A 12960-nucleotide genomic window follows, 5' to 3' on the forward strand; every position below is an offset into this window, starting at 1 on the left:
GGGAGGTACCATCTAATGGCACTGCCCCATTCACCCTTTGGGACATTCACCATTTGTCCTCTCCCTTTGCCCTCTCCTTTTCAGCATTGGTGCAAATAGTTTATTTATTGAATTTATTTTGTTTATTGAAGTTATATCCTGCCCTTCATCGAGAAGGGAGGCAACAGAGCAGGCTGTCCAGATGCTGTTGGACACCATCTCCTCAACTGCATGTTTGATCTCAGGTATTATATGAGTTATAGTCCAACAACATCTAACCAAACTGACCATATTGCATCAACCATGTAGGGCAACCTTTCAAGGACTTGATTAACCACCTGATTTTCTGAAAATCTGTAGAAACAGCAGAAATAATGAGGGGAGGTAGAAGGGATTGCAGAATTTGTTATACCAAAATATATGGCTGATGCAGGGGTGGAAAACATCTAAGACCTTCCAGATATTGCTAGACTACAACTCCCATCATTGCTAACCATTGGCCATGCTGGTTGGGCTGATGGGAGTTGGAGTTAAGCAACATCTAGTGGGCCATAGGTCCTCCACCCCACTCTGGGCTGATGGGTAGTTGGAGATATAAGGGGTGTTTTTTTTTTATGTGCCCCTATCCTTATCCAAACGACCATCCAAAATCTGGAGACCTGTTGGCAAGGGTGTAAATCTTGGCTGAATAATTTGCTGTGGTTCTAATTGCAAATCTTCAGCTATAAAGCTTCACTGATTGCATTTCTGCTTTCTAAGCAATCCTTGAAGTTTTATTCATGTATTGCACAACTTTTTACAGCTCTTTAAAGCTACCTCCTGATTATTTGCATGTGTTTTTTTTGTCCCAGGTAAACATTGTAGCTAAATGTGGAAACATAAAGTCGAAAGATTCTCTCCCTTTTATTTTATCTTTTTAAACTACAAGTGAACATTAATATTTTTAAGTGACGGTACTCTTGCATTCTACAGTTAAGGAACAAATGTCTTTGTAATACTGGAGCTAGAAGCCATTGCAGAGGCTGGAAAATCTAGCATACACCAGGTGTTTCATTTGAGAGTGACAACTGTTTGAAAAACATTTCTGACCCTTTAGCACCAAACCCTGAGACAATACATATTTGTGTGACTCATTATAAATAGTGGAAGAGACTATCCTCTACATACTGGCCCAAATGATTAATTCATTAAACAGAGAGAGATGAAGGTTACACAACAGCAGAGACGGGGAACCTGTGGCCCTCCAGATGTTGCTGGCCTACAACCCCCATCAGCCCTAACCATTGGCCATGTTTCCTGGGGCTGGTGCAAGCAACATCTGGAGGGCCACAGGCTATCTATCTCTTTACTATGGTTTTGTGGCCTTTTTCCACACATGACACTTAAGCTGCAATCCTTAACACCAAGGGTCGCCAACCCAGTATCTGTGGGCACTGTGACACTCACAAAGGCCTTCATCAGTGCCTCCAGGTAGGCCCCCGGATTCTGAGCTTTTTTTTTTTAAGAATATATTTTTTAAGATTTATTTTTATGTTTATTTTTTATTTTTGCTATTACAAGGGTTTTTTTAAAAATTTTATTTCTTCTTTGCCATACAAATATCGGAACAGTATAAAACAATACATAACACACAACAAGAGAGAGAGAGAGAGAGAGAGAGAGAGAGAAGGAGCATTAATCACACTGTTGCATATAAAGAAGTCAATTTTCTGTTAATTGCCCTTTTTTAAGTAATTGTTCTCTTTTCCACTTTCAATTTTCCTAAACAGTCTTTTTAGAGTGGCCCATGTACATACATATATATACATACACTTGCATAACCCTATCTGTAATAAAACTTAACCAAGATGCTCAAAATTTGTCTACTGCATTTCTTGAATTCTTTTTTTGTTTTTTTTAAATCAACTTAAGTGTACAAATCAAAATCTTCATAGCAATTTAAATGCCTGTTACAATGTACTGACATATAGCTTATATAATCAAAACATATATACATAGATACATTAAAAAAGAGAGAAGAAAAATAAAATTAAAAAGTTTCAAAATTGTAATTATAATAAAAATAAATCAATATATAAAAAAGAAGTGGAGAAGAGAGTTACTGAGGTTAATGTAAGCTTTAAGAAGCATAAAATGTATTACATGAAGCACCATGGAGATCTAGAAATTCACTGTTTAGACGAATTTAGCACCATAAACTCCATAGACTGCCTCCATAATGAGGCATGAGTTGATGTCTGACAGAAATTACGTTCCCCTACTGCTACATAGCTTATAAACATAAAGCATTTAATATGAAAGTTGTCTTTTTTATTTGGATACTACCTCACCAATCTTTGTTGCGTTAATTTTTCCATTAAAGCTAGGTTCCATACCTGAGAGTACCATAATCCTATTAAATTGTAATCAATCTTTTTCAAATGATGAGCAATTACAATTCTTGCTGCCACTAGTAAGGTTACTATTATATCCTTAGAGTGCAGTAATAGATTATCTGCTTGGAAAATCAACAAGACAGCCATAACACAGGATCAGATTTGATGTTCTGCCCTGTGAAAATGAAATGGGCTGCCTTCAAGTCGATCCCAATTTATGGCTACCCTATGAATAGGGTGTTCATGGTAAGCGGTGTTCAGAGGGGGTTTACCATTGCCTCCCTCTGAGGCTAGTCTCCCCAGCTGGCTAGGGCCTGCTCAGGTTGCCACAGCTGCACAAGCCAGCCCCTTCCTTCTCTGCAACTGCCAGCTGGGGGGCAACTGGGCTCCTTAAGACTATGCAGCTTGCCCACAGCTGCACAGGTTGCAGGGCACATAACCCCTGAGCCACTCCCTGTGGGGATGATCTTTAGCTGGCCCTTTACACCCAGGAGACACGAGCAGGGATTTGAACTCACAGACTCTGGACTCCCAGCCAGGCTCTCCTCCCCACTGTGCTATTTCATGAAACACTTTTTTCCAAAATGCCTGAACAGCAGCACATCTACCACATAGATTATTTAGATCCTTTCCAATCGGGCTTCAGGACTGGACACGGAACTGAAACAGCCTTGGTCGCTCTGGTGGATGATATGAGGAGGGCGTTGGATAGGGGAGAACATACTTTCCTTGTCCTCCTGGATCTCTCAGCGGCTTTCGATACCGTTGACCACGGTATCTTGTTAAATTGCTTGGAGGGATTGGGAATGGGAGGCACTGTTTTACGGTGGTTCCGTTCCTATCTCTCCAACAGATATCAACGAGTAGCGTTGGGGGATGAGGTTTCAGACCCTTAATTGTGGTGTGCCACAGGGCTCTATCCTCGCCCCCATGCTATTCAACATTTATATGAAACCGCTGGGAGCTATCATCAGGAGTTTTGGGCTGCAGTGTCACCAGTATGCGGATGACACGCAGCTCTATCTCTCGTTTAAATCCTCACCAGAGTTGGCTGTGGAAACTTTGTCCAATTGCCTGGAGTCCGTAAGTGGATGGATGGGAGAGAACAGGCTGAAGCTGAACCCCGACAAGACCGAGGTGTTACTGGTGGGGGATAAGGGAAGGTTGGGAAACTTTGACCTGGTGCTTAATGGGGTGAGATTGCCCCTAAAGGACCAGGTCCGCAGCCTGGGGGTCATTTTGGACTCTCAACTGTCCATGGAGCCCCAGGTAGCTGCAGTAAGTCGGGCAGCCTGGTACCAACTTCATCTGGTACAGAGGCTGCGACCCTACCTTCCTATACATCTGCTTCCACGAGTGATACATGCCCTGGTCTCCTCTCGATTAGACTACTGTAATGTGCTCTACGTGGGGTTACCCTTGAAGACGGTCCGGAAATTGCAGCTGGTACAGAATGCGGCGGCACGCTTAATAAAGCAAAGCCGTCGCCGGGATCATGTCACCCCAGTGTTGATGGAGCTACACTGGTTGCCAGTTGTATACTGGGCCCAATTCAAGGTGTTGGTATTAACCTTTAAATCCCTAAACGGTTTCGGCCCAGTTTATAAGAAGGAACGCCTCCAGTATCACCAAATATGCCGCCAAACAAGATCGGCCTCACAAGACCTTCTCTCGGTCCCACCAGTGAAAACAGCTAGGCTGGTGCGGACCAGAGAGAGGGCCTTCTCGGTCGTGGCCCCCACCCTCTGGAACTTGCTTCCTTTTGACCTTCGACATGCCTCCTCCCTGATGGCTTTTCGTCGAGCTTTAAAGACCTTGTTATTCAGGCAGGCCTATGGGATTTCTGGGGTGGGTTAGGCTATTACTAACAGGTGGTTTACTGTTGTATGAATATGTTTTAAATTGTGTTTTATATTGTGTAAGTCGCCCAGAGTGTCTGTTAAGTCAGACAGATGGGCGACTAACAAATAAAAATTTTATTATTATTATTATATGAAAATAACTTTCAAGCTCTCCACACCCCCTCCAACACTTCTGTGTAGCAGTATTATTGATTCTATGCAAAACCAATGGAGTTAAATACCACCTATGAATTATCTTATATGAGTTTTCTCACAGTTTTGCTGATATTGAAATGGGAATTTATCCCATAAATTTTCCCATTTTACAGAATTAATCTCCATACCAGCATCTTCCTCCCATTGTTTTCGTAGGCTATCTAAAGTCCCAGTAGTTAGATCTAGTAATATTTTATATAAAGATTATGAAGAACCCTTATCAGTGAATGATGTTCCCACCAAATACTTCTCAAACGAAGTCAATGATTTCTGTCCCTGCTCCTCCACAGAAGGTATTATTATGAAGTGCTGAACCTGACGTAACTGATACCAAGTACATTGAAGTGGGTATAGTTTGTTTTATAGTAAATGGAACTCCATTCATGAATAAGTCATGTAATGTGTAAAGTCCCTTTGCCTCCCACCAAGCAAAATCTGAGAGCTTATTTTGATAATAAAATAGTGGATGGTGAAGAAATGGAATAGGAGTTGGCTGAAATATCAAACGCTTCCTCCATAACCTCCAGAAAGACAGGTCTGCTAATAAGAAGGGGTTATTTAGAAAATGAAGGTCTTTTTCCCAGTATGCCATAAATGGTAAAAATCTAATTTTTGATTCCCAGCAGACTGGACATTCCATAGACAACCATGAACGAGTCATATCTTTCTGAACTACCGGCAGCAACTTTTTCAAGTGAGCAGCATCATGATACAGTTTCAGATTTGGTATTCCTACACCCCCCCTGTGCTGCCCATTTATATAAAATAGATAAACAAAGTCTAGGCCTTTTCCCTTGATGAATGAATCTCAGTAACAAATTTTGCCAGCTTCTTAATTTCTGGGCGGTGATGGCAATTGGGATTGTCCTAAAAAAAACAATAACTTTGGAAGAACCATCATTTTAACTGCTGCATCTCAGACCATCCATAAAAGAGGCAAGTGTTTCCAGTCCAGCAACAATTTTCTTATCTTCTTTACCAAAGGAGTGTAATTAAGCTATTCATTTTGCTTATTTTTTTAGGAATGAAAACTCCAAGATATTTGTGTGTAGAAATGCAAAGTTTTAATTGAGTTTCCCATTGTAGAATTGCTTGTAATTTTGGAGTCAAATTAAAACATAACATTTCTGATTTATCAAAATTAATTTGTAAGCCAGCCAGAAATCCATATTCCTTTATAATTTCAATTAGCCTAGGAATAGCCTGCATAGGGTTTGTTACCAGAACTGCAACATCTTCTGCAAAGAGATTTAACAGATGCTATTTACCCTTTAAGTATAATCCCTTAATAACATTATTGGCCCTCAAAATTTGGGCTAATGGCTCCATTGCCAAAGCAAAGAGTAAGGGTGATATTGGGAAGTCCTGTTTTGTACCTCTCCCAATTTCAAACATCCAAGAATCTGTTCCATTTACCCAAACACAACCTCATGAACCCTCATACAGATTCTGTATTGTGCTTATACAATTCTCACCAAAGTTCATTTTAAACAAGATGTAGAAAAGGAACTTCCAGAGAACATTATCAAACACCTTGGTTTCATCATGCTAAATGATTGCCAGTGACCTCTTTGTATGGTTACTATAGTGTACTGCATTAAACAACCTTGGTATCGGGTCCACTATAGTCCTACCCATTACAAAACCTACTTGATCTGGGTGCAGGTAAGTTGGGATCATATTTCTCAACCTGTCTGCTAATACTGAGGTGAATATTTTTGCATCAATATTAATTAAAGATATTGGGTGGTATGACTCTACTACTTCACCATTTTTATCTGGCTTTAATACAACTGTGATACTTGACTGCTTCCTAGTTTCTGGGATTGTTCCTCCCCTCAAAATGTCATTAAAAAGCAATTTCAGAAATGGCATTAATTCAGCACCAAATACTTTGTAAAAAAAGTCCAGTGTACTCATCAGTTCCAGGTGACTTTCCCAACCTTAATTTCTTAATTGGCCAATCTATTTCCTCAGTCATGAAAGAATCATTAAGCCTCTCTTTATTTTCCATGGAAATGGTTTTCAATCCTAGTCTCTGTAAATACTCATTTATTTTATCAACATTTACATCCACCAATGAATATAATATTTATAATATTCCTGGAAGCACTGTGTAATTTTATTTCTTGAAAAACTTCTAATTCCCCCGTCCAGTAGAATGGAGGAGACAACATTCCTTTGTTTCTTTTTTTTAGCGTATTTGCCAAGAGTTGAGTTTTTATTATAAAATTCATAGAAAGTCTGATCAACATATTGCAGAAAGGTTAGTACTGTACTTGTAGTTAAGGCATCATATTCTGCCTTTTTCCTTGTCAAAATGTGATATACCCTCATAGTGTTGTTCCTCTTACACATATTTTCTAGGGAAATTATTTCATCAAGAAGTAATTTCCTTGAGTGTTCCCAAGCTTTCCTGAGTCTACTATTTTCTGAAATGAATTTTCCTCTGAGAACTGCCTTTAAGGTAGAGCAGGTGGCAATTGAGTAGAATCATGTATCTCAAAGAACATTTTGATTGTTTCCAGTGTTTCATCTCTAACTTCCTTATTTTCCAAGAGTAATGGATTTAAACGCCAAGTGCATGAACAAGGTTTTGATGGTGCCAGTTCCAAAGTTATATGTACAGGTTGATGATCTGATATTAGTATGTGACCAATATTGGTGGACTTCAAATGAGAAGAAAGTGAGGAGGAAATTAGAATGTAATCAATTCTAGTAAAAACCCTATTTTTACATGAGAAACATGTGTAGTCTCTACTAACTGGATGATCTAGACAACAAACATCCAGAAAATCATACTTAAGGAAGAGGTCTTTTAGCTTCTCACCTGAGATAAAGGATATCCTGGATTCCCCCCCCCCCGTTTTGTCTATATTTGGATTAGCAACTAAATTCAAGTCCCCCCAGTATTCCTTAAAGCCATCAAGTGTCTTGAGAGTTTGTGACAAGAAACCAATTTGATTAGTGTTTGGAATGTCAGATGTTCCCAAGGTTAGAGGAAAGCCCCCCTATCATAGAGTGCCTTTAAGGAAAAGGTACCTGCCTTGGTCATCTCTTAGTGTATCTTTCAAAATAAAACCCAAATCATTACTAACCCACACAGCCACTCCTCTTGATTTAGAGGATCCAGGAGCCTCATACCATTGGCCATTCGCTGATGGTAGTATGGAGTAGTGCCTTATTCTCTTCTGGTGCCTCCTGTAGAAAGATGAATCATAGAATCACAGTAGAGTTGGAAGGAGCCTATAAGGCCATCAAGTCCAACTCCCTGCTCAATGCAGGAATCCAAATCAAAGCATTCCCGACAGATGGCTGTCCAGTGTCAGAGAGCCCACTACCTCTCTAGATAATTGGTTCCATTGTCATATGGCTCTAACAGTTAGGAATGACTTAGCTATTAGCATGTTTTAAAGTGTTCCATACTTTCCCCCCTTTTTACCACTATTCCTAAACCCCTTACATTCCATGTTGTAACTGTCAGTTTGGAACATGCCATCAGTTGTGATTTAGAAAATCCAAGCTATTAGAAATATTTTGTAAAGGTAGTAAGTTGTAACTATACTGGCAATGTTTAGCAATTATAATCTCAGTAATTCTCTCCAGAAAGGGTTCACAAATAAAATTCAATGAAATTAAATTAAAAATGAAAAGTAAAATAAGAAAAAATAATAAGCATTTGCTTAACACTAAACAAATAAATGTCCCATACTTGAGATGTCTTACCAGGAAGAAGCCTCAAATGGAGATTGACCACCATCTCCATTATGTAGGATGTCCACTCAGATAGGTGTATCCCTAGCCCTTCCCCCTCAAATCTCAAAGCTTAAATGTTTCAGAGTATCCATCTAAACCTCTTAACTATCATCTACTATTTCCCTCCATTTTCTCTAATAGTTTGATAATATTGTTAAATCATCATAATGCTAGTGGACAGAATAATAACTATAACCAGGGTACTTATCATTCATAAGAGTCCAACTACAGAACTCTTCTGTCATTGGCAAATCCAAAGGTTTGCGATGTAATATTTTCTTCCTGTTATGAGTTCTTTTAGCTTCCAATAAATTCACATATTGAAAGGCTGTAAGTTGTGTTTAGTTAGTTTCTGTGAAACTCATTTTTAATGTTCAAGTTCCATTTTTATTACATCCAGTCTAGTGAAGCCTTTAGATTGTGGCATGCCCACACAGAGTCGTGTAGTTAGTCTGTTTGTTTCAATTTATTTGAATTAATTGGTTCAAATACTTACATTTGAGCAGACGAATAATTATACAGATCAGTTCAACAGTTCCTTTCATTATGCAGAAGACAATATTAAATCTTTACACTGATGGATATCAACTTCTGAGCTTTTGTTTTTTTAAAAAGTCTCTAGCCCTCCTAGAAAGCAGGGTATACAGCAAAATGTGCAGGCACTCTTATAAGCGCTTTCTGAGAAATGAACCAGCCAAGATGCTCTCATCTGTCAGTGTTTTTAGCCAATAAGTGAAGTCAGAGCTGTGATTGATAAGTGAGTTGTTTGGACACCAATCAACAGGGATCCCTGGGATCCTAAAGAGTGCTGTTTTCCCCCTCTCCTTTAGTGCATTTTTCCTGCTTCTGTCTTATTTTCTAGTATCTAGTATTGGAATATCTGTAGTTTGCCCTTCCTTTTTTCCTAGTAACCAGGATGCATCTTTCCTGATACTGCCTACTACTTTCCTGATACTGCCTGTTTTCAGCAAATACTACCACACAATAAGTGCAAATGGATGTTAAAGAATCCCTTCCCCAAATGGCAAATGCAAAATGTGAAAACTTTGCAAAGAGGTCTCCTGCTGTGCAAAACCTAAAGTCCATCACATTCATGCCACCATGTTCTTGCACAGCTCCTATTTGTTTCATTTACTTGTGCAGGAGCAACTTTTCTGGTGGATTTTGATGAATTTTCAATGTAAAACACTAGCCATGGCAGGACTTTTGAGACCATCTGTGGAATAGTGTTCTTGAATAAATTCATAGTAGAGCTGCTGCAGCTGTGCACAGTCTTGGCTATCTGTTATTCTGGGCACACTGAGATTAATACTTTTGTGTTCCCACAGCTGAGTGCAAGTTGCAATACAATATTCCTGTGTGATCTGATGCTACACACTGTGGTTTCCATGCAGCTTCAACCACCCCATGATATGTTCCATAGTGTGGTGGCATATTCAGAAATGCAGGGTCCCTTCACAATAGTCACAGCCATGCCTCCCTTTTTTTTGCTGCTGAGTTAAGAATGAGATCTTTGTTAATGCCTTCTCACAACAATATATGTCCCTAGGAGCCAATCAGCATGAAAGGGGACAGTGTTAACTACTGAAAAGACTTTTCTCAGTGGCTGACTCACCTCCTTTCACTCTTATTGCCTCCAATCAGCAGGAAAGGACAAGGAAGCATGTTAGAAGACTCTTCTCAGTGGCTAACATACTCCCCTTTCATGCTGATTGGCTCATAAGATGCTGGAGACATAATGACCCTGCAGGAACCCTGCTCCCAAAGAAGTAAAGGATCTAAGACCCCCTGAGACCCCAGATGACTACACCCCTGGATATGTTGTAAGCAGGCCTCAAATTCCCATCTGACTGCATCCCATGTCTGATGTAATGAGAAGAGAACATGTGTTAGTAGGCTATGAGTCCTCTTGTCTTCAGGTCCATCCATTCACCGTGCAAAATGTAATAGGTTGCAAAGTAGATCCTTTTCAGTACTGGCTTCCAGTACTACAGTTACCTCCCTAAGGTACCACATTTTAAAATGTGGTACCAACTTCACGCCCCCCCTCCCACCCCCACATGCCTCACAGAGCTATCTACCATCAACTGACCTGTGGGTAGGATTCCAGGAGAGAGCGGAAAGCAGGCAAAGACTTCCCAAGGTCTGTTCCAGCAGGAGTGTCCCCTCCCCTCAGGACTATCTACCATCAACTGCCCTGGGGGACGAATCCTGAGGGTTTTAATATGTCAATATTTATTGATTTATTTTGTATCCTGCCTTTCCTCCCCAAAGGAGCCCAGGGTGGTAAACATCAAAACCAAAGTATTTTGGGTGGTTGAACTAGGTAACTGAATGTTAGTTACAAGCCACTCTCATAGGATTTATATCCTAAAAGGTAGGGTATAAATAATTGTGATCAATAAATAAAATCTTTCCATTTACATAGGACTTTAGTGCTTCTTACAGCAGGTCTTGCTTTAATTTATTTCATCTGTTCATATTATTTGTAGTGATCCACCCCAAGATCAGGCATATTAAGTGGCAGGATATAAATTGTGTGTGGGTAATATATAAATTGTATATTAATATACAATTTATTATATAATATATAATTTATTAGAATATATACTGGTCAATGCCAAAATACATTTCTAAATAAAATAAAAGTAATGAAGGACACACACACACGCACATCAACAATCCTGTATATTTATCAATTCTATCTGCTCTGATTTCACAGAAGAAAAGCAGGGTCTAATCTAAATAAATGATAAATCAGATAATTTCAATGCAATGAATGTGCAAGTGTAAAATGTTGCAGACACTGAATCATCTGATTCAGTGCTTCATTATCTTGGCATTACCATCTCCTCCTTTGTCCTAAATAATTATCTGATTATTTTTTTTAATTATAATATGGAACACTAGTTCTTTTGTGAAAATCCAAACTGGAAGTCCTATTTGAGAGAAGATTAACTCTTGGCAAAGGTTGCTATTTTTCTAATTGCCTGCAGTTGTTGAGAACACCGTGAAAGCAATTAGACAACAAAGAGAAGAGAACTACAGATTCAGAGTAAAATAAGTAACACCTTCCAAAAGCTTATTTTTGGTATTGGTAAAAGACAGGATTAACATGATGGCTTGTGCACGAAATGGCTTGTCTCTTGACATGCATGTATTTTGCAACTATTACACACAACAAATATATGGACAATGACTTCATAGCCACAGAAGTCTGAATTTACTCAGTTCAAGTCACTTGCTAGTTGATGTAATGAACGTATGCAACTCTGAAGCTCCATGAAGTACAGAAATAGATAGAAAAATCTTCCTGTAACTAATATCTATATTGAAAACCACAGAGAATTTTGTTCAAATATAAGTGGTACATAAATTGTCCAAATAATAATAAAACAAATAATACATACCCCATTGGAAATTGTTTCTGCATACTGAGATGGAGTAAAAGAAGAATATTTTATTAGTGCAGGATAATCTTCCCTAATTTGGTGTAGTTTTGAACTACAACTCCCATAATCCTTGACCATGGCCATACTGACTGGGGCTCATGGGAGTTGTAGTCCAAAATATAGCACATGTGATTTGAAGATTCAAGTAACCCAATGTAACTCAATCCCAGTGTTCTCTAGTGGTGACAATTGACCCATACTGGATCGTCACCTTGCAGAGGTGAGTGGGCTTGAGTGTTCCAATGAACCTTGTGAGCGATGCCGTGACGAGTCATGTACTCCCAGCAGGATCACCCATGGCAGTAAGGTCAAGGGAGAGGAACCAGACAAAAAACGATCCAAGAAAGTCCTCAATGGCAGAACAGGCGGAGGATAACAATGTGTATGTTACAACGGCTGTGAAGGCGGATGAAGGCTGCAGCAGATAAAAGACTTCCAATCGTCGTGGTATCCATGCCATTGGATCAAAGCCTTTTTCTGTCAAGATTGTGTGTTGATCATCATGCACCAATCTCCCCACATAAAACAAATTCACGCACAGGCGTCTTCCAACCAAACCAAACCAAACCAAAAGTCCCATGGCAATCGGTGAATGGCAATGGGTGCAGGACTGTGAAATCTGGAAGCCCCTAGTCATGAACTGGCACATGGGCAGTGGATATAGACTCAGTCGTCCTGGCTCAAGGACTGAGGCAGTTGAGTAGTTTGGCAGCTATATCCATGACTGAGCAGTCCTATTCAGGAATGCCTGATCACCGTCTTCCAAAGCAGCTACTTTACTCCCAACTTAAGGATGAAAAATGGAATATCGGTGGACAGCAAAAGAGGTTTAAAGATGTTCTCAAAGCTAATCTAAAAAAATGTAACATGAGCATCGAGAACTGGGAAGCCTTGGCCCATGAGCGTCCCAACTGGAGGTCGCCCATTATCAAAGGTGCTATGGACTTTGAAGAAGCACGAGTACAGGGTGAAAGGGACAAATGAGCTAAATGGAAGGCACGTCAAGCAAATCCTCATCATGACCATCTTCCATCTGGAAACCTATGTCCTCACTGTGGGAGGCTGCGTGGATCCAGAATTGGCCTCCACAGTCACTTATGGACCCACTGTTAAAGATCTTACCCTGGAAGACAATCTTACTCAGCCACGAGTGATTGCCAATGAATGAATGAATGACCAAGAGTCAGCAAGTGATTAAGAGGTAAAATAATGTACTATATGAACCAGCCATTAAAGGTACATCCATTTCTGCATTGTAATAGGACTCCACTCCCTTTCTCAGTCACAACCATATCTTGTCTCTGGGCCCTGGGAGCACTTCCAAGCGGAGTTCAGCAAGGT

This window comes from Rhineura floridana, chromosome 1 (assembly GCF_030035675.1).
Source record: "Rhineura floridana isolate rRhiFlo1 chromosome 1, rRhiFlo1.hap2, whole genome shotgun sequence".
In the NCBI taxonomy this organism is placed as follows: Eukaryota; Metazoa; Chordata; class Lepidosauria; order Squamata; family Rhineuridae; genus Rhineura; species Rhineura floridana.